This window comes from Cucurbita pepo, unplaced genomic scaffold, assembly GCF_057944985.1.
Source record: "Cucurbita pepo subsp. pepo isolate OVF unplaced genomic scaffold, ASM5794498v1 scafford_2, whole genome shotgun sequence".
Classification (NCBI taxonomy): Eukaryota; Viridiplantae; Streptophyta; class Magnoliopsida; order Cucurbitales; family Cucurbitaceae; genus Cucurbita; species Cucurbita pepo.
In genome coordinates, this window is record NW_028257907.1 from 936,187 (window position 1) to 957,966 (window position 21,780).

General features: G+C 34.9%; 4 non-coding genes across 4 annotated transcripts; 2 read left to right on the forward strand and 2 right to left on the reverse strand.

Annotated features, from left to right (window-relative positions):
- Positions 1 to 8,372: 8,372 nt before the first annotated feature.
- Positions 8,373 to 8,445, forward strand: TRNAF-GAA (transfer RNA phenylalanine (anticodon GAA)). The gene has a single exon. It is a non-coding gene; the product is annotated as a tRNA-Phe (tRNA).
- Positions 8,446 to 13,483: 5,038 nt separating this feature from the next.
- Positions 13,484 to 13,555, forward strand: TRNAC-GCA (transfer RNA cysteine (anticodon GCA)). The gene has a single exon. It is a non-coding gene; the product is annotated as a tRNA-Cys (tRNA).
- Positions 13,556 to 17,512: 3,957 nt separating this feature from the next.
- TRNAA-UGC (transfer RNA alanine (anticodon UGC)) lies at positions 17,513 to 17,585 on the reverse strand. The gene has a single exon. It is a non-coding gene; the product is annotated as a tRNA-Ala (tRNA).
- A 3,783-nt stretch (positions 17,586 to 21,368) lies between these two features.
- Positions 21,369 to 21,440, reverse strand: TRNAP-AGG (transfer RNA proline (anticodon AGG)). Its single transcript has one exon. It is a non-coding gene; the product is annotated as a tRNA-Pro (tRNA).
- Between the last annotated feature and the right edge of the window lie 340 nt (positions 21,441 to 21,780).

Here is a 21,780-nt window from a genome sequence, read left to right on the forward strand (position 1 = left end):
TGGGCGTATCTTCCTTAAAAGGGTTGTGACGATAGATGACCTAGGTAAAACTTCTATTGGGAGATCAGTGCAATAGAGAATCTGTGTCCCTTTCCTGAAACCTTCAGCGGACAACATAACAAAGAGTTCCTAGAAAAATATCATAGAACAATTTGTGTAATGCCTTTGAAGTTAGGCTCGAGGTTCTATCTTGTCTCCCAAGAATATGGTTCATTCTCTATTCACATAGAAATTCTGCAATAGAAAGTGGTACCCTCATCTTCTTTTACAAAACTTTCTCAAGTCCTCATGGAATGATTTGAAAGTGGTACCCTCATCTTCTTTTATAAGACTACCTCGGCCTTCATGGAATGATTATGCTATGTTGATTCTTAGAGAAGGGAGTAGGAGTAAGAGTAGATGACTGTTTATGGTCCAAGTCCCGAAAAAGTAAGTCTTTATGTCAAGAAAGGAGAGGAATCCTCATAGTTTCCAAGATTTGAAGAGAATTATACATACACAAATTTCCTTTGTGTGTTTATTCTTGTTGTTTGCTCTCTTCAATTAACATGTTATATTAAATATAGTTTCCTTTTTTTTTTTCTTTCCAAATATCCATCTCAATTACTTCTTCGTTCAAGGTTTAAAAAAAAAACCTATTTCAAATCTTATTATATTGCATGCTTCAATTTTATATAATTGTTGGGAGCATTTTGAGAATCAAACTCGAGACCTCTCGCACCCGAAGCGAGAATCATACCACTAGACCAAATGCCTTGTAGTGGATCTATCATTTTTAGTTGTTGGTCCATATCTTTTATGCGCCTCAATATTTGAAATTTATCCACATGTTTTTGTTTCAATTCTAGAAATAGAAATGATATCCATAGAAATACATAATTTTACAATGCAAATAAGAAAAATTCGTGATCAAGTTTTAGATAAAAGTAGCAAACATGTTGATAGATATAAAAATAAATTCAAGTTCTTTCTCTGGCCTAATTATCAATTGGAAGATTTAGCTGATATGAATTGTTATTCGTTTGATACCAATAATAACAGTCATTTTAGTATGCTAAGGATCCAAATGTGTCCATGAAAATTAGTTAATGCTATATTTTTCTTATATTGGCCATAATATCTCTCAACTAAATGCATTAGTTGAAAATGTATTTAATATTTTTCTTTTGTCCTTTTCTTTTTTCGAATGGTCTTATTCTCCATTCCATTTGAAAATTGATATTTTGTTTGGTAATTTTAAACTCATTATTTTTGTTTGTTCATTCCACCTAATTTGTAAAAAAAAAATCATACCACTAGACCAAATGCCCTTATAGTGGATCTATCATTTTTAGTTGCCCGTGTGTATATGTTTTCCGCACCTCCATATATGAAATTTATACACATATTTTTGTGCTTTAGAACCTACTATTATTGTCATGTTAACTTCACATGTTAACTTCAAAATTATGTGTTTTATCCTTTTATAAAAAAAAAAAAAAAAAAAAAAATTGAATTTGAACCAAACTAAGTTTTTGAAAAATATTTTTATTTATTTATTTTTTTCTTTATTTTAGTTTTCCAAACATAGATTGATATGGATTCTTCGCTACAATTGAACAATATTTATATTGTAAAATGGGATTAACTTCCTTTAAGTTTATGTAGTTTCTTTTTATTACTATGTTTACTTCTGTCTCATGTTACTCCATTTGTATTTACTTCGTTTTATACAAAAGTTCACCGTAATTAATAAATCCATGTGCTTAATACATTCCCTACAAGAATAAACTTGTTTGTATCACTATAAATTACAATGAATACGCAGAAAAGAAATCCCAAAAATAAGTAGAAGGTTGAGAATTTCACTCAACCACACAATGTCAAAGCGTGACTGCATGGCTCACACGCGATGCTCGAATTTCGAAGGGGAACTTCTCAACTTGAGAGATCAATTTCATTCCTCATAAATCTGATTTATACAAAATAATTTGTGAGTATTTATAGTCTCCCACAAAAGAAGTTAGTGGCTGAGATTTAATCTCGATCCCCTTAAGTCATTTTATATGCATTGTTATTAATTCTTTCAAGGACTTGATAAGGGTCATCCCCTCTTGGATGTAACTTTGTCTTCCTTTGAGATTGGAATCACTCCTTGCGAAAATGTATCAAAACCCAGTTACTAGTTCGAAAAATGATTTCATTCCGTCCTTTGTTAATTCTTGTAGCAACATTGAAATTTTGTTTCTCAATTGACTCCTTCCCCTCTTTATGCAATGTTTTGATCCCATTTGCCTTACTTGTGGCTGCTTTACTCACAAAAATATTAGAATGAATAGAAAGCAAATCAAGACGCGTAAGTGGATTAAATTCGTAAGCAACTTCAAAAAGAGAACAATGAGTGGTAAACATTCGTCCCAAGACTTAATATTCTTACAAATAATAGCCCTAAGCAATGCTCCTCGTGTTCTATTAACCACCTCAGTTTGCTCATTAATCTGAAGATGACATGTAGTTGAAAACAATAATTTGTTACCCAATTTATGACTTAATATTCTTATAAATAATAGCCCTAAGCAATGCTGCTGATATTTTATTAACTACCTCAGTTTGCTCATGAGTCTGAGGATGACATGAAGTTGAGAACAATAATTTGGTACCCAATTTATCCACCATACTCTCCAAAACTGACTTAAAAATTTAACATCCCTATCATTTTTGTGTGCAGCAAACATTGGCAACATTGACTACAGAACTTATAAACATCGTGCTTCATGGCAAAGGTCATATGGATCGTGATGAGCATTTTCTCCCATATCTTGGTTTTGCTAACTAAAATTTTTCAATTACTCCCAAACTTCGTTACCTTATATAACCTCTTGGGATAAGAATTCATATAACATTTCATAAAATAAGATCTACTGATGAATTTCATAGCATTTGAAGGTCATCTAGGTCATGAACCGAAGGTAAATTACCTTAGGGGCATTATGGTCATTTTGCACCGTTTCTTTGTTTACCTACTTATCCTTATCCAATGACCACCAAATTTCATATCTAACCTCAACATAATATAATATGCTCAGTATTAAAATTTGATATGCAGCGGAGCTCATATAGTGGGTTATTTTAACGTTACTTAAATCTCGAGCTATTTGATCGGTTCAGGGTCTTAACTCACGGTTCTTTGGGTTTTTCTTTCATATATCCTTAATTCATACTTGGTTTAGGGTTCATATGAAAATCCAAGAAATTTCTACTTATTTCTTAACAAAAAGTCCAAGGTGGCTACTTGCCTCGTCGTCGACGTTTGGGACGTCCATTCTTGAGCTTCTAGTATCTGACTTACTTCAAATTTCCTTCCACATACTCCTTATTGTTTCTAGTTTCTGAAACCATAAGATTTTCTATGAGAATCGGTCTAGAATGGGGTTAAAATTGAGAAAACCCGAGAAAAGGTCAAATTTTGAGTTGACTTGGACAGTTCAGTTGAACTGGCCATATCATCGTTTTCTTCCTCTCAACAGGAAGAAGATGCGCATTTTTCGCGTCGCCGCCATCTAAAACTCGGCCTGTCCAGCCACATTTACAGCATTTCTCTCCTCGATTTCTTCGTGAAACTTAAAGATGGGTATTACAAGGAAGGGCTAGGGATTTGATTTGATACCTTCTCGTGGATAGTAGCCTAAGATATTCGGTTCCAAAGTTCATCCAAAATCTGATTTATCGCTGGAGATAAAACAAAGGATTTCTTATTGGGTAGCCGATTCTAGGGGTTTCAAGGCCCTATTTCTTCATTGAACCTCTTCCATATCCTTTCTTCAGGGTAAAGGAATTGGTTTGGAGGAACGTCTTCGAGTGTAAGACCTTAATTTCCAAAAATCGTTCTCGGTATGCAACTCACTCAAAACGCCAAATTTTCGATCTCTTGGGTAGCTTGTTCTACGATGTTTCATCTCTCGATTCCTTCCTCAAGTTTACTCAACTTCTTCCTCTGAAGTTAGAGGAATCCTTAATTTGAAGGAAAAGAGATCGTAGATAGGAATTCGACTCTTATCCCCAATTTAATTTTGAAACCTATTTCCTTCAATTCGACACGCTCTCGAGGTTATTTTTCTTCGTGGTCTTCTATGGAAGCATTCCTTATAGGTGCGGAAACTGATTGGAATCATTCTTGCTCGACGAATCATCATGTATCCTCGGATTGGATTTTCAAGTTTTTCTTGAAGTTCTTCAATGGCTGATTGAATTGGGGGAATGGTTTCTAGGCACTTTCAGCACTCTATTCCTTCATAGAACTTGTGGTTAATCTTGTTGAGAAATGGTAGGAATAAGTTTAAAGAGAAATGGTGGAGGATTGCTCTCGAATTTGGAAGAAATCTGAGAGTAGGAGACCCATAATCTAAACGTTTATCGTCTTCGATTGGGGGATCGACCTTTCTCGATTCTTATTCTGTATTATTGCTCCTACTCAGACTTTATAGGAGGAGCTTAAACCGACAGTGAGAGCTCCAGATTCTTCGTTATGTAGAAGTTTGAAGAGAAATGGTGGAGGATTGCTCTCGAATTTGGAAGAAACCTGAGAGTAGGAGACCCACAATCTAAACGCTTATTGCCTTCGATTGGGGGATCGGCCTTTCTCGATTCTTATTCCGTATTGTTGCTCCTACTTAAGACTTTATAGGAGTAGCTTAAACCGACATTGAGAGCTCCAGAATCTTCGTTATTTAGAGATCAAACTTTCTGGATAATTTTTCGGAGATATCAACTCCGATCATATCCTTACCGACCATGGCTTTGAATACTAGTCGTTGGATGTGATGATCCGTGCGTGTTCGTTCTAGATCATAGCAAAGTTTGGAGGAGATCCGACGGTTGAAATTTGAGTTCGAAGGATTTTGCTCGGATGGTCACGGTAGATGCTTTGATTCTAATTATAGTGGCATTTCTGTAATTATCCATTCTTCTAGGGGTATTTTGGTAATTTGCCACTTTCCAAATATTTTATTATTATTTTTCTCGAAAAATTATAATTTTTCTACAAATTGCTCATCGCTTTTTGATCATTTTTAGCTTTTTTTTAATCTTGATATTCCTTCTAGATAAGAAATTACAAATCCGGAAAGATTCTTGATAATTGATAAAATGACTTTTTTGCCCTTTTGATTTACTTTTTCCTTTCCCATCCTTTGCAAAAGGGTGGTACACGAGTGACTTAACTAAGTCCTTTGTTCTTGCTTAATCCTTTAATTTTTTTCCTTTCTATCCTTTGGGTCTTTCATGAGTGGCTTATTCTTATGGGAGCTAATTTTCTTCATTTTTTGGGTGTTACATATACATATTCGTTACAAACACAAAATAAGAACCAGACTCAAAAGAAGAAGAAAAACTACTAGATTAAAAATAGAAGTTAGTACATGGCCCACCTCCAAAGTCCAGTCATCCACGACCAACTCTTAGTTACTTGAAAAAAAATGATAAACATTGAGTGTGTAAAACTTAGTAAGTAGCCTACTAGTAAGTTCTTAATCGCGACCTTAAGCTAGGATATTACTTCTTGTTATGTTTTCAGGATCTTAGAACTTAGAGGTCATCGTGTCATGTATCATATAATGATCCTGAAAACCTTCCCCTAAACTAATATTCAATTTTCTCCCCAGGAACACATGAGTGGTGTTGTCATAATCATGTAATCCTACTGGTAAATCGTTGTGCAGGACATCTCGTTTAGCTGATGGGAAAGGTAGGCCTATCATAACATCCAGCTCATGATACATATTGCAGGACATCCTACCTAAAGAAGAATAGTGGCCTTTTAGTACACATCGTAATGCAGATAATGGTTACTTCTGGGTATGGATCCTAGCAACTTATTCAGCATGTTATTCACATAGTTCTAGGTACTTGGTACATGGATTATTGATGAACCTAGGTTTCTACATAATGTCATGGGTTAGGCTTTAGGAGTTGAGGTTTTAGCTTAGGAAAACATTAGAGGGTAACCTAACGTGGACTAATTCGTGTGAAAACCTACTAGCACTTTGAGGACCTCTTTCCTTCACCAAACTTATGGGTAAACTTATTTAGAAGGTGCAGGAACAAGTTTGGAAATGAATAGTGGACTATAGTTCTCGAATTCGAGGTAAACCCATGAACACGATGCCCCAAAACAAAAAACTTGTATCTCTCGATTGGGTACTCGATTAAGCTTGCTTCTTGCCCCTAATAGTCTACCCTAATTCATAATTTATAGACGGATTTTCCACTATCATTGAAACGTCTAGAATTTCTATAATTTCATTCTTGATTTTTCTGAATCTTCTGCTAGAAAAGTTTTCTCCGATTGGAGCCTTCCTTTTTTAAGCTCCTTGTAATTCTTATTCTATAAAAAATTTAATGATTCGGGAAGTTTATAAAAATTAGAAAAAGTGCCATTTTCTTAATGTTTTTTCAATTTTACTTGTTCTTTGCTTCTAGATACAACCTTGTACGGATTATACACTGTCTCTTATTGGAGACCTTGAGTGTTGCAAATTCTCCTCTCCTTTGAAAACTTTCGGTCATCGAAAGTGCTTATTCTAAAATAGGTCAGGGTACAAGGTTCTTATTTGCCTTCTGTTTCCCAAGTGGCTTCTTCTACTCTATGATTCTTCCATACGACCTTAACGAGAGAGATTTCCTTGTTTCTCAATCATTTGACTTTCTTGTCTATTATTTGAATCGGGTCTTCTTTATACGTTAGGTCATCTCTCAAGAAGAGAGTTTCATGAGCCAGTACATGCGAACGATCTAGGGTATACTTCCGTAGTATGGATACATGAAAGATATTATGTACTGCAGACATGTTTGGGCATTGCCCGATTCTATAGGCCACAGATCCAATCCTTTCTAATATCTCAAAGGGAGGGATAAACCTAGGGCTTAGCTTCCCCTTCTCACCCTACCTGAGCACCCCTCTCATGGGGTGCTACCTTTAGGAATATATGATCCCCTACCTACAATTCCATGTCCTTGCGCCTTAGGTCTGCATAGCTTTTCTCTCGGCTTTGTGCGGTCTGTATCCTAGCTTTAATCTTCTGGACTGCGGTGTTGGTAATTTGCACCAGCTCTGGCCCAATAGTTGTCGTTTGCCCCCCTTCTTCCGAAAAGAGAGGGGATCGAAATCTTCGTCCATAAAGAACCTCGTATGTGGCCATTTTTATGGTGGCTTGGCAAGTATTATTATAAGCGAATTTCATAAGGGGTAGGTACTTATCCCAGCTTCCTGCAAAATCCATCACATATACCCTCAACATGTCTTCCAATATTTGCTTGAGCATTTCTGTTTGACAATCTATTTATGGGTGGAATGTCATACTATAACTGTGTACCCAATGCCTTTTGTTGAATTTTCCAGAAGCGAGATTGAAATCTGGCATCTCGGTCTAATACTATTGCCTTTTGTTGAATTTCCAGAAGTGTACCCAATACCTTTACTGATGAATATTCATTTTTAATGTTAGCAAGAGTAGCTTAGTTTGGAGATTGTTAGACTGAAGATTTGAAGGTCACACGTGTTTTATCCACGTTCAACGCACCTAATACAAGTTTATTACCTGACTATACAATCTAAAAACATAACTTGCTTATTCAATCTAAAATTAGTGATTATTTCTTTTTTAAACATAATGAATTAGCGGAAATACCTTTAATTATGAATTTTCATTTTTAATATTAGCGGGGATAGCTCTGTTGGGAGAGCGTCAGACTGAAGATTTGAAGGTCGTGTTTGATCTCCACGTTCACCGCAACTGATTCTAGTTGCATAACCCGACTATTCAATCTAAAATTAGTCATTGTTCCTTTCTGAAATCTCAATGAATTATCGAAAATACCTAACGTGTTCTAGTTCACCGCACCTTATACAAGTTGGATAACTTGAATATCTTATTAAAAATTAGTGATTATTTCTATTTAAAATTTCAATGAAGTAGCGAAAATACCTTTACTGATTTATTTTCATTTTTAATAGTAGTGTGGATAGTTCAGTTGAGAGAGCGTTAGATTGAAGATTTGAAGGTCTCGTGTTTGATCCGCGTTCACCACACATGGTTCACGTTGCACAATTTGACTATTCAATCTAAAATTAGTAATCATTTCTTTCTAAAATTTAAATTAATTAGCGGAAATACCTTTACTTAAAAACTTTCATTTTTAATGTTATCAGGGATAGCACAGTTTAGAGAGCGTCAGATTTAAGATTTGAAGGTCACGTGTTTGATCTCCACGTTCACCGCACCTGTTTCTATTTGCATAACCTAACTATTCAATAAAAAAATTAGTCATTATTTCTTTTGAAATCTCAATGAATCAGCCAAAATATCTTTACTGATGAATTTTCATATCTAATGATTGCGGGGATAGCTCAGTTGGGAGAGCGTCAGACTGAAGATCTGAAGGTCACGTGTTCGATCCACGTTCACCGCACTTGGTTCACATTGCACAACTATTCCTTCCAAAATTAGTGATTATTTATGTTTAAAATATAATGTATTAGTGGAAATACAGTTTGATTATTAATTTTTTATGTTATCTGGAATGGCTTAGTTGGGAGAGCATTAGATTGAATATTGGAAAGTCTTGGTTCGATCTGCATTCATTGCACTTTATAGTTTAGTTGATTATTATTTCTTTTTGAAATATAATGAATTATTGGAAATAACTTTACTTGTGAATTTTTATTTTTAATGTTAGCAGGGATAGCTCAGAAGGTCACGTGTTTAATCTTCACGTTCACCGCACCTGTAACTATTCAACTGGATTATCACATTAACAATTTGAATCAAATAAAGTGACATTAACCATTTGAATCACCTCAACCCCACTTGTTGAACTTGACCAAATGTCTATAACATAACACTAACAAAGGTACAAAGTAACACTAACAAAGTCTTTTTAATCTAAAATACCATTGAACTTGACCATTATAGTGCCTCTCAAACGTAGGTAAAGTTTAAATTCGAGTCTCCTTGTCAAACTCACTCGGGTGCTCATCTCAACCATGATGGCGTTCAACAAGAGAGACCTCGAAAATAGCCGGATTATCGCATTAACCATTTGAATCACCTCAACCCCACTTGTTGAAATTGAAACAAATATCTAGAACATAACACTAACATAGGTACGATGTTCATAAAAGTCTTTAATCTAAGATACTATTGAACTTGACCATTAAAGTGCCTCTCAAAATGAGGTAAAGTTTAAATATAATTGGTGACAAAAGATGAAACTATAAAATAAAAAGAAATAAGAAAATAATATTCAATTTCAGAGAATCAAACCAGAATCTCCTAGGTGAAAGCCAAATATCCAAACCGTTGGACAACAATGAATTTTTGGTGTAGCTGTCCTAAAGTCTTTTGTCTAATCGCTCAAGAGTTTTACTATGATGTTTTGGGTAATGTCTAACTCTTCGACACGTCCTTTCATGTGTGTGATAGAGTTCTCAGAATTACTGCGACGTTTCGAGCTGTTCGATCGTGTGGCTCTTTCTTCAAAACGGTAAACATCAAACATCAAACATCAGGTCTTTGATTGGCAACCCATCCAAAGGATTGTCGATTGCATCGATTGGATCAATAATCTTCCCATGAGTTTATGGTGCATGACCCATTTTTTATAGCATTCACCTTCGAGCGCCACCATAGTTTTGCATCATCCATGAGATGCATTGTGACCAACGTAACTCTTAGGTCTTATGAGCAAGTAACAGTAACCTTCAAGTATTGTTCTACGTAAAAAATAAAGCTTTTTAATTCCTTAGCATCCCGGTTTACATTTAAGGGATTGTGTTCTTGGATTTTAAGTTTGTTAAGCCCACATGAACTTGGCTTGAGGTGTGGTTCTCTACAGCCAAACTTGTCAAACTCACTCGAGTGCTCATCTCAACCATGACGTCGTTCAACAAGAGAGACCTAAAAAATGACTGGATTATCGCATTAACCATTTGAATCACCTTCTCATCTCAACCATGACGTCGTTCAACAAGAGAGACTTCGAAAACGACTGGATTATCGCATTAACCATTTGAATCACCTGCTCATCTCAACCATGATGTCGTTCAACAAGAGAGACCTCGAAAACGACTGGATTATCGTATTAACCATTTGAAATTGAACAAAATATCTATAACATAACTCTGACAAAGGTACGATGTTCATAAAAAGTCTTTTTAGTCTAAGATAGAAACTATAAAATAAAATGAAATAAGAAAATAACATTCCATTGCCGGGAATCAAACTCGGGTCTCCTGGGTGAAAGCCAGATATCCTGACCGCTGGACGACAATGGATTTTTGGTGTAGATGTCCTGAAATATTTTGTCCGATCGCTGATGAGTTTTAGCATGATCTTTTGCTTAATGTCTAACTCTTCGACACGTCCTTCCCTATGTGTGTTAGAGTTCTCAGGTCTACCGTGACGTTTCGAGCTGTTCGATTCTGTGGCTCTTTCTTCAAAAGAATCAATATCAAATGTTAGGTCTTTGATTGGCAACCCATCCAGGGGAGCGTCGATTGCATCGATTCCATCAACGATCTTCCCATGAGTTTATGGTGCATGACCCATTTTTTATACCATTCACCTTCGAGCACTACCATAGTTTTGCATCGTCCATGAGATGCATTGTGGCTAATGTAACTCTCAGGTCGTATGAGAAAGTTCCTGTAGCCCTCAACTCTCAGGTCGTATAATAGAGTTCTTAGAGCTACCACGACATTTTGAGGTGTTCGATCGTGTGGCTTTTTCTTCAAAAGAGTCAACATCAAACGTCAGGTCTTTAATTGGCAACCCATCAAGGGGAGCATCGATTGCATCGATTCCATCAACGGTCTTCCCATGAGTTTATGGTGCATGACCCATTTTTTATATCATCCACCTTCGAGCGCTACCGTCCATGAGATGCATTGTGGCCAACGTAACTCTTAGGTCCTATGAGCAAGTTCCTGTAACCTTCAAGTAGTGTTCAACGTCAAAAATAAAGTTTTTTTAATTCCTTTGCATCCTGGTTCCCATTTAAGGGTTTGTGTTTTTGGATTTTCAGTTTGTTAAGCCCAACATGAGCTTGGCTTGGGGTGTGGTTCTCTACGACCCTCCTTGTCAAACTCACTCTGGTGCTCATCTCAGTCATCTCAGCCATGATGGCGTTCAACAAAAGAGACCTTGAAAATGACCGAATTATCACATTAACCATTTGAATGACCTCAACCTCACTTGTTGAAATTGAACCAAATATCTATGACATAACACTATTAAAGGTTCAAAGTTCATAAAAGTCTTTTTAATCTAAGGTACTATTGAACTTGACCATTATAGTGCCTCTCAAATCAAGTTCATAAAAGTCTTTTGAATTTAAGATACTATTGAACTCATCCATTATAGTGCTTCTCAAACCTAGGTAAAGTTTAAATATAATTAGTGACAAAAGATGAAACTATAAAATAAAAGAAATAAGAAAATAAAATTTCATTGTCGAGAATCAAACTCGGGTCTCCTCGATGAAAGCCAGATTTTCTGTGTAATGTCTTTGACACGTTTTTTTTATGTGTGTGATAGAGTTCTCAGAGATACCGCCACGTTTCTTGTTGTTCGATCACGTGGCTCTTTCTTCAAAAGAGTCAACATCAAACATTAGGTCTTTGATTGGAAACCCATACAAGGGAGCGTCGATTGCTTCAATTCCATCAATGGTCTTCCCATAATTTTTTGGTGCATGACCAGTTTTTCATACAATTCACCTTCAAGCGCCACCATAGTTTTGCATCGTCCATGAGATGCATTGTGGGCCGATGTAACTCTCAGGTCCTCTGAGAAAGTTCCTATAGTCTTGAAGTATAATATCAAAACACATTAACGTATTTGATATGTTAAATATTAAAATAATTGATGTGTATCATAAACATTAAATAAAAATATATATTTGAAATTTGAATGATATTCATATTAATTAAACATATATTATGATATTCTACCACATTTTAATATTATTTAAATAAGATATTATATCTTAATTTATTAGGTATTCAAATATATAATTTGACAAAAATAATCACAAGTTCACTGTAAATAGAACCCTAGGGTTAAATTAAAAAGTACCAAACACTAAATACTATGACATTTTAGGTGATATTTTGTAGAGGAAACTGATAAGGTCTCCAAAGAGTAGGTGGTCATTTCTGACATTTTAGGTCAACAACATGGTGAAAAAAAACTAGAAATTCTGATACCAGTAATTAACTGCAAACCTTTGAATAAGGTTTTAGAATAAATAAGATATCCAATCCAAAACAAAAATGATTTGATAAAAAGAATTTAGAGTCAAATGTTTTTATAAAATTCGACATGAAATTGGGATTTCGGAAAATTCTAATTTCTTAAAAGGACAAATATGAAATAGCATTTAATGTCCAATTAGAAAATATGAGGGGAACGTCATGTCATTTAGGGTAACAAACGCTCCATCCGAATTTCAGAAGATTATGAATGATATTTTCAATCCTTTCAAAAAATTTCGATAGTTTATATTGATAATGTGTTGATATTTTCTAAAACCATTAAGATCAACACTGTAAACATCTACATACATTCATTAATGTAATCAAAAGAAATCAGCTAGTTGTGTCCATACCCAAAATCAAATAATATCAAACTCAGATCCGTTTTCTTGGATTTTAAATTTATCTATAATCTTGTTTCAAACAAAAAATAATTTTGCTAGATAGAAGTAAATTTTGTTGTGGTTTGATTCTAAAATTCTACCTATAAAAGAAGTTGAAAACATCTTGGGAGATTACCTATGGGTGAGTTTCTAACAAAGTCTCTCTTCTGTCCTCTGTCTTCTTAAACTCATACTAATCCAACATGGACTCAAAAGTTCAATTACCTATAAAAGAAGTTGAAAACACCTTGTGAAAGTCTGTAAGCATACTACGACCTCTAGCTTTGCAAAATCCAGCGTTGTTGACGCTTATCAAAATCGCTGCCAAAATAAAGTTTAACGAGTGGTTCTATGGTGTAGTGGTTAGCACTTTCGACTTTGAATCTAACGACCTGTGTTTAATTCCAGATAGGTAATCCACCAATTTATACAAAATTGGTCCATAGTCGATTCGGTAGGGTCACTTTTGGACCGATAATCTGTAGAAGGGGTCATTAAGATTAAGATCATACAAAATGGGACCATAGCTCAATGTTAGAGCATTTAATTGCAGATCAAGAGGTCACCAATTCGAACCTAGTTGGGCCCTTCTATCTAGGATAGAAATTTGTTACACTTTTTGGACCGACACTATGTCTACGGGGTCACTAAGGTTAAAATCCTACAAAATGGATCCATGGCTCAGTGGTAGAGAATTTGACCGGTCACCCGTTTGAACTTGGTTGGACCCTTTTATTTTGGACAGACACTTTTTACACTTTTGGATTGACACTCTGTAGAATGAGTCACTAAAGTTGAAATCATGCAAAATGGGTCCATAGCTCAGTGGTAGAGCATTTGACTGCAGATCAAGAGGTCACCAGTTCAAATTTGGTTGGGCCCTTTTATTTTGGACAGACACTTTGTTCGATTTACTCCCGACCACCGAGTGTCTAAAGGGAAAAGAAATAAGAATAATTACCGATTCCATGTACATTAAGAAAAGAGTGTGGTATCCAAGCACCCACTATGAACATGGTTAAAATCTTATAATTAGTCAACTTTGTACTCCATATACTCCATATCTTTCATTTAATTAAGAGTAGTTGCCCAACTTACAATTAAACAACACCAACTATTTTTTATGTTTTAAAATTATTTTTTTCAACATTTCCCTTATTTTGTACTATGAACCTATAAACTCTATTTCGAATATAATGTAAATATATATGTTCATTATATTTTAATTCTTTTTTTATTTCGAGAAAACATTTTACTTTGTTTTCAACCTGTTTTAACTTGCAATCCGTGCCTCGAGAACCCACCGAAAATGGGTCTCCCTTTTTGTTTTCACTTACTCCTCCTAAATCTATAAAATGTCTCCTATTTTTATTCATTTTCTCTTTTCATAAATATCAAAATCTTAAATAAAAAGGAAGAGCTCTCTAAAATATTCTTCTTTGCCAGTAATTTCACATAATTTAACATTTTAAAACTCGGTAAATTAAAAAATCCTACATTGATATATTCGTAATTTCATGTAGTCTTCCTAAGTTTGCCGGCGACATTGTTTGTTGTCGAGCTTGATAATGTGAGTTTGTAACCCATCCGTTAGGGTTCTTGGAATGATTCTCTAGATTATCCCTTCCATGTTGGGAGTTGGGCCATGGGTCTTGGGTGAAGGAACCGTTGGTTTACCGCCCCTAAGAGTTAAGGAAGAATCTTGAGGCTAGTTTCACATAGTATCATTGTCTTTGAGATAACAATTCTTTTCTATTTTATCTAAATTTTTTAAATATGGGTTCATTTCCAAATGCATGCTAACACCCTTATTGTTGAATAAATGACATGAAACTTTCACATAGTAACGTTGCCTTTGCTCCTATTGGTGGAAGGATAATGTTGGATCGATATGACAACCCTAGAGGGGTGAATAGGGTTTCAACAATCTAATTATTAAATTTTTTTTTTTAATAACAATCAAACTTGATACCATGCAATAAAACTTAACAATAATTTAGAACGAAAAGGGTTAGAAAATATAACACCATAGTTTTATAGTGGGAATTTGAATAAAACTTTGAATAAAACTTTCTGACTCTTTCCTCGGATCAGAGCCCAACCGCTACACCGCTCTTTTTACGACTGCAAGAGCAAACTCAATCCTTTCCACGACTCAGGATCAAACTGGTACACCGCTCTTTTTACGAGTTCAAGAGAAAACTCAATCCTTTCCACGGCTCAGGATCAAACCGGTACACCGCTATTTTTATGAGTTCAAGAGCAAACTCAATCCTTTTCACGGCTCAGGATCAAACCGGTATACCGCTCTTTTTACGAGTTCAAGAGCAAACTCAATCCTTTCAACGGCTTAGGATCAAACCAGTACAATTGTCTGAAATCTTATAGAAACACACCACAACACTCTTAAATAATAGACATCTCTCTCAGGAATAAGATAAAAAGAATAAAATTGGAAGTTTTGTAGGGAGCAACAATGGAGGCTTTTTTAAAAAAATTTAGATTGTGGAAACAAATGTTCTGTGTGTTGTGCTGTGAAAAATACTAAGAGGTGATGAGTTTAAATAGTGATCAAGTTGTAAAAATAGGAATTGATACGGACCACTAAAACGTGAACCGAAACGTGCAACACGAAAAATAATATTTATTTATTTTTAAATGTATCATAAAAAATTATAGACCACATGTTTCATTTTTATATATATATATATTATTTTCAATAAATATTAAAAATATTTTAAATTCATTTTATTATATATACATATAAATGTAAATGAAATCTTTATAATTTCTTGCCATTTAAAAGGTAACCGAAAACTTTTATAAATGTAATTGAAATGATTTTATAATTTAAAAGTAATGGAAAACTTTTATAAATGTAATTGAAAACTCCACCTTGTTACTATACCAAATTTATAAATGTCATACTTCGATTGGTCTATGATGTCAATTTTGCCGCTAATCTATGATGTCAATTTTGTCACCACATCATCAATTTTTTCACCATATCATCACGTCAGGTATCTTGTTTTGAATTTGGTTGGTCCATAGTGTCAATTTTGCCACCATATCATCACGTCGGGTATTTGTTTTGACTGGAACTTCTTCGTTTTATCTCTAATTTGAGTGAACCAAGAAATCGTTGTTCCCAACCTTACACCGTGGACAAAAATACTGAGAATTGTTAATAATTGAAGGTAGGTTTGTTATCATCAAAAGATTAAGGAAAAAATGCCAACAAATAATAGGTCGATTATACCTATAGGGTAGTTTTAAGGGTGACAACGAGACTATTTTTTTTTTTAGTTAAAAATTAGAATTATAACAATCTGCCTAGAACCCTCAAACTAATTTTGCTTCATTTCTAAATGCAGGCAGACAAAGTAGAAAAATGAAAACATGTAAATTGTAAACTCGAACATTTCAAAGAAATAAATAAGTTTTGATGATACCAATGCTAACCCGAAAACATTAAAACCAAATTTATTTCAAACATAGAAAACTTCATGTCTCCATCTTGTAAGGCCAATAAACCAAAGGGCCTAATATAGTAGAGAAATAAAAAAATGTTACCCTCATCTGTGTTGTGCTGTGCCATATTTGAGAGAGGATAATTTTTTTAATTTTTTTTTAATCTTTGAGAAATAAGAAAGAATAAAAATTAAAACATGGCATGAATGACATCTTTTTTAATCTTTGTTTTGTTCTCCTAAATGTATATAAAAAGAAAAAAAAAACTTATATATTTTTAGATATAATTTATGATTACCTATTTAATAAAACTCCATCCAAACTTCTACTCATAAATTTAATTATTATTTGTATACAATTGTTAATATGTAAGAAAATACACGTACAAAATGTTTATACTATTGGTAATACATTAGTCTTGGTTGTTTGACTAAAACAATGCAACCATTGTCCAAATTAAGGAATTTGATTCGAAGCTATCTCCTAATAGAGGGAGGCTCAATTAGACTTTGTTGTAAGATTCGACCATATCAATTTGAATAGCGTTCTCCAACTATAAATATTGAACTCCAAAGTATTCACGAGCAAAGTAAGTTTGTTGAAACTATCTATAAAAGTGTTCCAAAGTGAGTCGTGGAGAAGATTTGCCTTAAAATCTAGTTCCAATTAAGGATGTCAATGATGAAGAAGTGCAAGCTGTTGGAAGGTTTCCCGTGGAAAATTTCAGAGGTGGTAGATATAATTTAATTTACAAGTGTGTGGTGAATAGTCTTTTCAGTCCCATATAGGCTTTGACCCCAAATTTTATATTATTGTGATAGAAGCTATAAATGACAATAACATTCATTGGTCAGATATTGCAATTGTGAAGAAGTTCCGTCATATGCATCGGACGCTACCGCCATCCTATAAGCTCTTATCTTTTGTGGAATTCTTCAAATTCCCTCTCCATAAGTAGCAGTACAACTACTAGATTGCTTTCTTTACTTACAATAAGTCCTCTCTCTATATGTGCTTCTCGGACATTACTCTCTTTTATCTATAAAAATGGCATAGCGATAATGATATAAATCCTTATATAAGTATCTTTTCTTTTTCTCTCGTACCCACCTTATACATAACATTTTAAATTAACTCATACTTAAAAAAATAATTTCTCTCTTTTGGAGATGCGGGGTATCGATCCCTGTACCTCTCACATGCTAAGCGAGTGCTCTACCATCTGAGCTACATCCCCACAATCATTGCATCACAAAACCCTAAATTTCCCGTCATCAATAATAGTGAAAATGAAGAAATATTGCTACCCAACATGTCATGAATAAGGAAAAAGAAATAATCTATTTTTAATAATAGATAGTCTTATTTCTGGAGATGCAGGGTATCGATCCCCGTACCTCTCGCATGCAAAGCGAGCGCTCTACCATCTGAGCTACATCCCCTTGATTTTTACATCATAAAACCTTAAATGTCCCATCATCAATAATAGTGAAAATAAAAAAATATCAAAATATTAACAAATAGTTTGGTTTGGTGATGCGAGGCATCGATAATTGTGAAAATGAAAAAAATATAATAACAAATTAAATACTTTCTTTTGGAGATGCGGGTTATCAATCCCCGTACAACTCGCATGCAAAGCGAGCGCTCTACCATCTAAGCTACATCTCCACAATTTTTACTTCACAAAACCCTAAACTTCTCATCATGAATAATAGTGAAAATGAAAAAATATCGCTACTCATTATGTCATAAATAAGAAAATATTGAATAGAAATAAAATAGTAATAACGAATAGTTTCTTTTGGAGATGCGAGGTATCGATCCCCGTATCTCTCGCATGCTACATTCCCATGATTTTACATAAAAAAACTCTAAACTTCCCGTCATCAATGATATTGAAAATGAAAAACTATCCCCGCTCATTATGTCGTAAGTAAGGAAAAATTTAAAAGAACTAATTTATTTAGTAATCGTTTACTTTGTTGATGCATGGTATCGATACCAGTACTTCTCACATTTGATGCAAACACTCTACCATCTAAGCTATATCCTCAAAATTCTTATGTCACAAAATCCTAAACATCTCGTCATCAATAATAAGGAAAATAAAAAAAAATAACGCTATTCATTATGTCATAAATAAGGAAAAATTGAATAGAAATAAAATAGTAATAACGAATAGTTTCTTTTGGAGATATGGGGTATCGATCCGATCCCCATACCTCTCGCATGCTAAGCAAGCAATCTACCATCTAAGCTACATTCCCACAATACTTATATTAGAAAACCCTAAATGTCCCGTCATCAATTCTAGTGAAAATGAAAAAATATCTCCGCTAATTATGTCATAAATAAGGAAAGGTTGAATAGAAGTAAAATATTAATAACAAATAGTTTCTTTTGGAGATGGGGATATCCCTTTGCCTCTCGCATGCTAAATGAGCTCTACCATCTAAGCTATCCCCACAATTCTTGCATCATAAAACCCTAAATTTTCCATCATAAGCTACATCCCCACAATTCTTGCATCGTAAAACCCTAAATTTCCCATCATTAATAATAGTGAAAATATAGAAAATCTAGAGATGCAGGGTATCAATCCCCATAACTCTCACATGCAAAGCGAGTGCTCTACCATCTAAGCTATATCCCCAAAATTCTTATGTCACAAAGTCCTAAACATCTCGTCATCTGAAAATGAAAAACTATCCCGGCTCATTATGTCCTAAATAAGAAAAAATTGAAAAGAAATAATATATTTAGTAATCGATTCAATTGGAGATGCAAGGTATTGATCCCCGTACTTTCCACGATAATTTCAAAGCAAATAGAGAGTTATGATAAGTTAAGGTTAGATCAACTTTGAGTTCAAAGCAACAAGAACCAAAGACTGGTGCGAAAATTCTATGGACTAGTCGAAGTTATCCACAAGATAAGGAAGACATCATTTAGGATCCAATTGCTCCTATGGATACAGACTAACCCTGTTGTCCACGTAAGTAACTTGAAATGTTATTATTCCGACCAAGAAAACATCAAGTAAAAGCAGGTCGTATGACGTCATGCAAAGAAGAAATTGTTTCAAGCGAAGAAAGTAGGAAAGACACCAACAGAGAAGACTTGAAGAGTTAACAAACCGTGAAGTGATTTTCAATAGCTCCTAGTAGGTTGGAAAAGACTCCTCAATATTGAGATCAGCTAGAAGCGCGTCGCGAGACCGAAAGTCAGCCTCATCCTACAACGTTGAGTTTATGAAGAGCCGGTTGATAGAGATATTGACAAATTGTGTAAGGGCAGATGTCGCGGTCATGATTGGCCAAGGCATGTTGCCTGTGGCTGCATGTTAGATGTCTCAGCTATTCCTGTAAACGATATGTGGTTCATGGTGGCATGCTCATTCCAAACACGTTTTACTTGCTTTCATCTTAGATAGGCCTTTACTATTATTGTTGTGCCAATACGGGGTGTATGATTAGTCCTCAAAATCATATCTACACCCATCAGGACTAAAATGTCCCAAAATGTACTATAGGAGAACGTGACCAGTTGTTGTTTCTTCACTTTTAGCTTATAACATTGCTTTATTTGAAATTGTTTTGAATGTATTTCCTCGGTCACGTTTTCTAAAATATTTCTTCTAAACGTGATTCGAGCATACACTGCTATTGTTCGTGCAGTCTAAATTTTGCATGGTTGACTTGTTCATTGGATTAGAACAAATGTCACATAATCATTGTCTCACTACTGCAAGAGTGCGATTGTGACACTTGTCTTCCATTCAGTTGTGGGCCGCATCTTCTGACTAGTTACGTGAGTTTGGCCTGGAGCATACGTGTAGGTTGAAAAAGAAATTGTTGGATGCGGACTGCGAATAAGGGTTGGGCCGCGGAAGGTTTTTTTTTTTACAACATATGGACTTTGGGCTAGTGAGTCTTAAATTTGGGTTCGTTTGAAAATTTTTTGTTCATTTTTTAGTTCAAACGAACCCAAATTAAACCTACTAGTTCTTTCTTTCTTGCACGACTCACTCCTATTCTCTGTTCTGCCTCTTCTTGCATTGTGAAACTTCTTTAAAGGCTAATTTTCTCCGATTATTTGGGAGCATCTTCCTTAAAAGGATTGTGACCACAGATTAAAAGGATTGTGACCACAGATGACCTATGTAAAAAATTTGTACCCCCTTTCTTAAAACCTTTAGCGGACAACATACCCAAAACAGATACGCTGAGTCGAGTCCGCATTGCCATACGAATCGACATCGGCCAAACCAAGAGCTCCTATTTTTCTTTAACGAAAGCGGATCTAAAAGTCTCGATAAAACCAACATCTTTTAAAGATGGAGTCGCTCTGCCTTGATCACAGTGGACATATGCAGCTCCCGCTTTACCTTTGTCTACCGTGAAAAGGAAAGTTCCCTCACGATAGGCCCTCCCAGCTCCCGAACGTCTTTCTATCAATCGAGAGAGGTATAGAATAGTACAACAAACCAACAAGACAAGAATGGACTCATAAGATGGGCGGTCAGGGAAGCGATTTCATTTGTGTTATCCGCCAAGGAAATGATTAAGGAATTCTCTATACACGACTGAGAGATGACCGTATTGTTGCACATCCTGAATAAAGTACCGCAGGCAAGCGATGCTTTTTAAAATGAAAGCTTGTAGAACTCAGATCCACCTTTTCTTCGATTCGTAAACTTCGGATCTGATCTTCCTTTCGTCTCCGGGTGACTGAGAGAGAGTTTAGGCTTGGCGTGCATCCGATTCGGTCAACAATAAGGTACAAAGCGGATTGATTAAATGGGCTTGAAGTTCCATTATCGTTAGGCCGAAGATCTCTATGGTAATTGGGAATGTGACAATAGGGAAGGATTGAGACAACAAGGATGGGAATGTGACAATAGGGAAGGATTGAGACAACAAGGATTGTGACAAAGGACCTAGTAATTCTTAGTTGTGCATTGCCACGCATTCCTTTGGGTTAGGCCCCATTGATGACTAAACAAACTATTTTTATTTCATTTTGTTTTTTTTTTCTTTCAAAATTGTCATTTTTATCTTTTGGAGGGGCATTCCAAGAATCGAACTCGAGACCTCGAATCATACCACTAGACCAAATGCCCTTATTATGGACTATAGACATATATCATGGAGTACACAAGTAAATGATATTAATAAGAGCATTATCTTTCTCTAAGGCTCATCTTTTGAGAAATGAACATAGGGGCATTCCGAGAATTGAACTCGAGACCTCTCGCACCCTAAGCAAGAATCATACCACTAGACCAAATGCCCTTTCTAAAAAAAATGCAACATTTTTAACTCCTACTCAATATATTTTTTTCTCTCAAGTTTGAAATCTATTTTCTTGAGCGTTGTTGGACTATAAAACAAAAAGTTGATGGTCTAGTATTTTACTTGTAAGTAAGGCATGTAATGTTGAATTGTTCTAATTTCGAATAAACTACAACCCAACAAATGAATCAAACTAATCAGTTTGGGTTGGGTTGGATTTATTCGGCTCAGTTCGTCAGTTTGTTTGATTTAATTCTTCTATTTTGCTTCGTATGACAAGAAAATGAAGTTGTATTGAATGTACCATAGTTTGATTTATGACAAACTCATATGAAATATA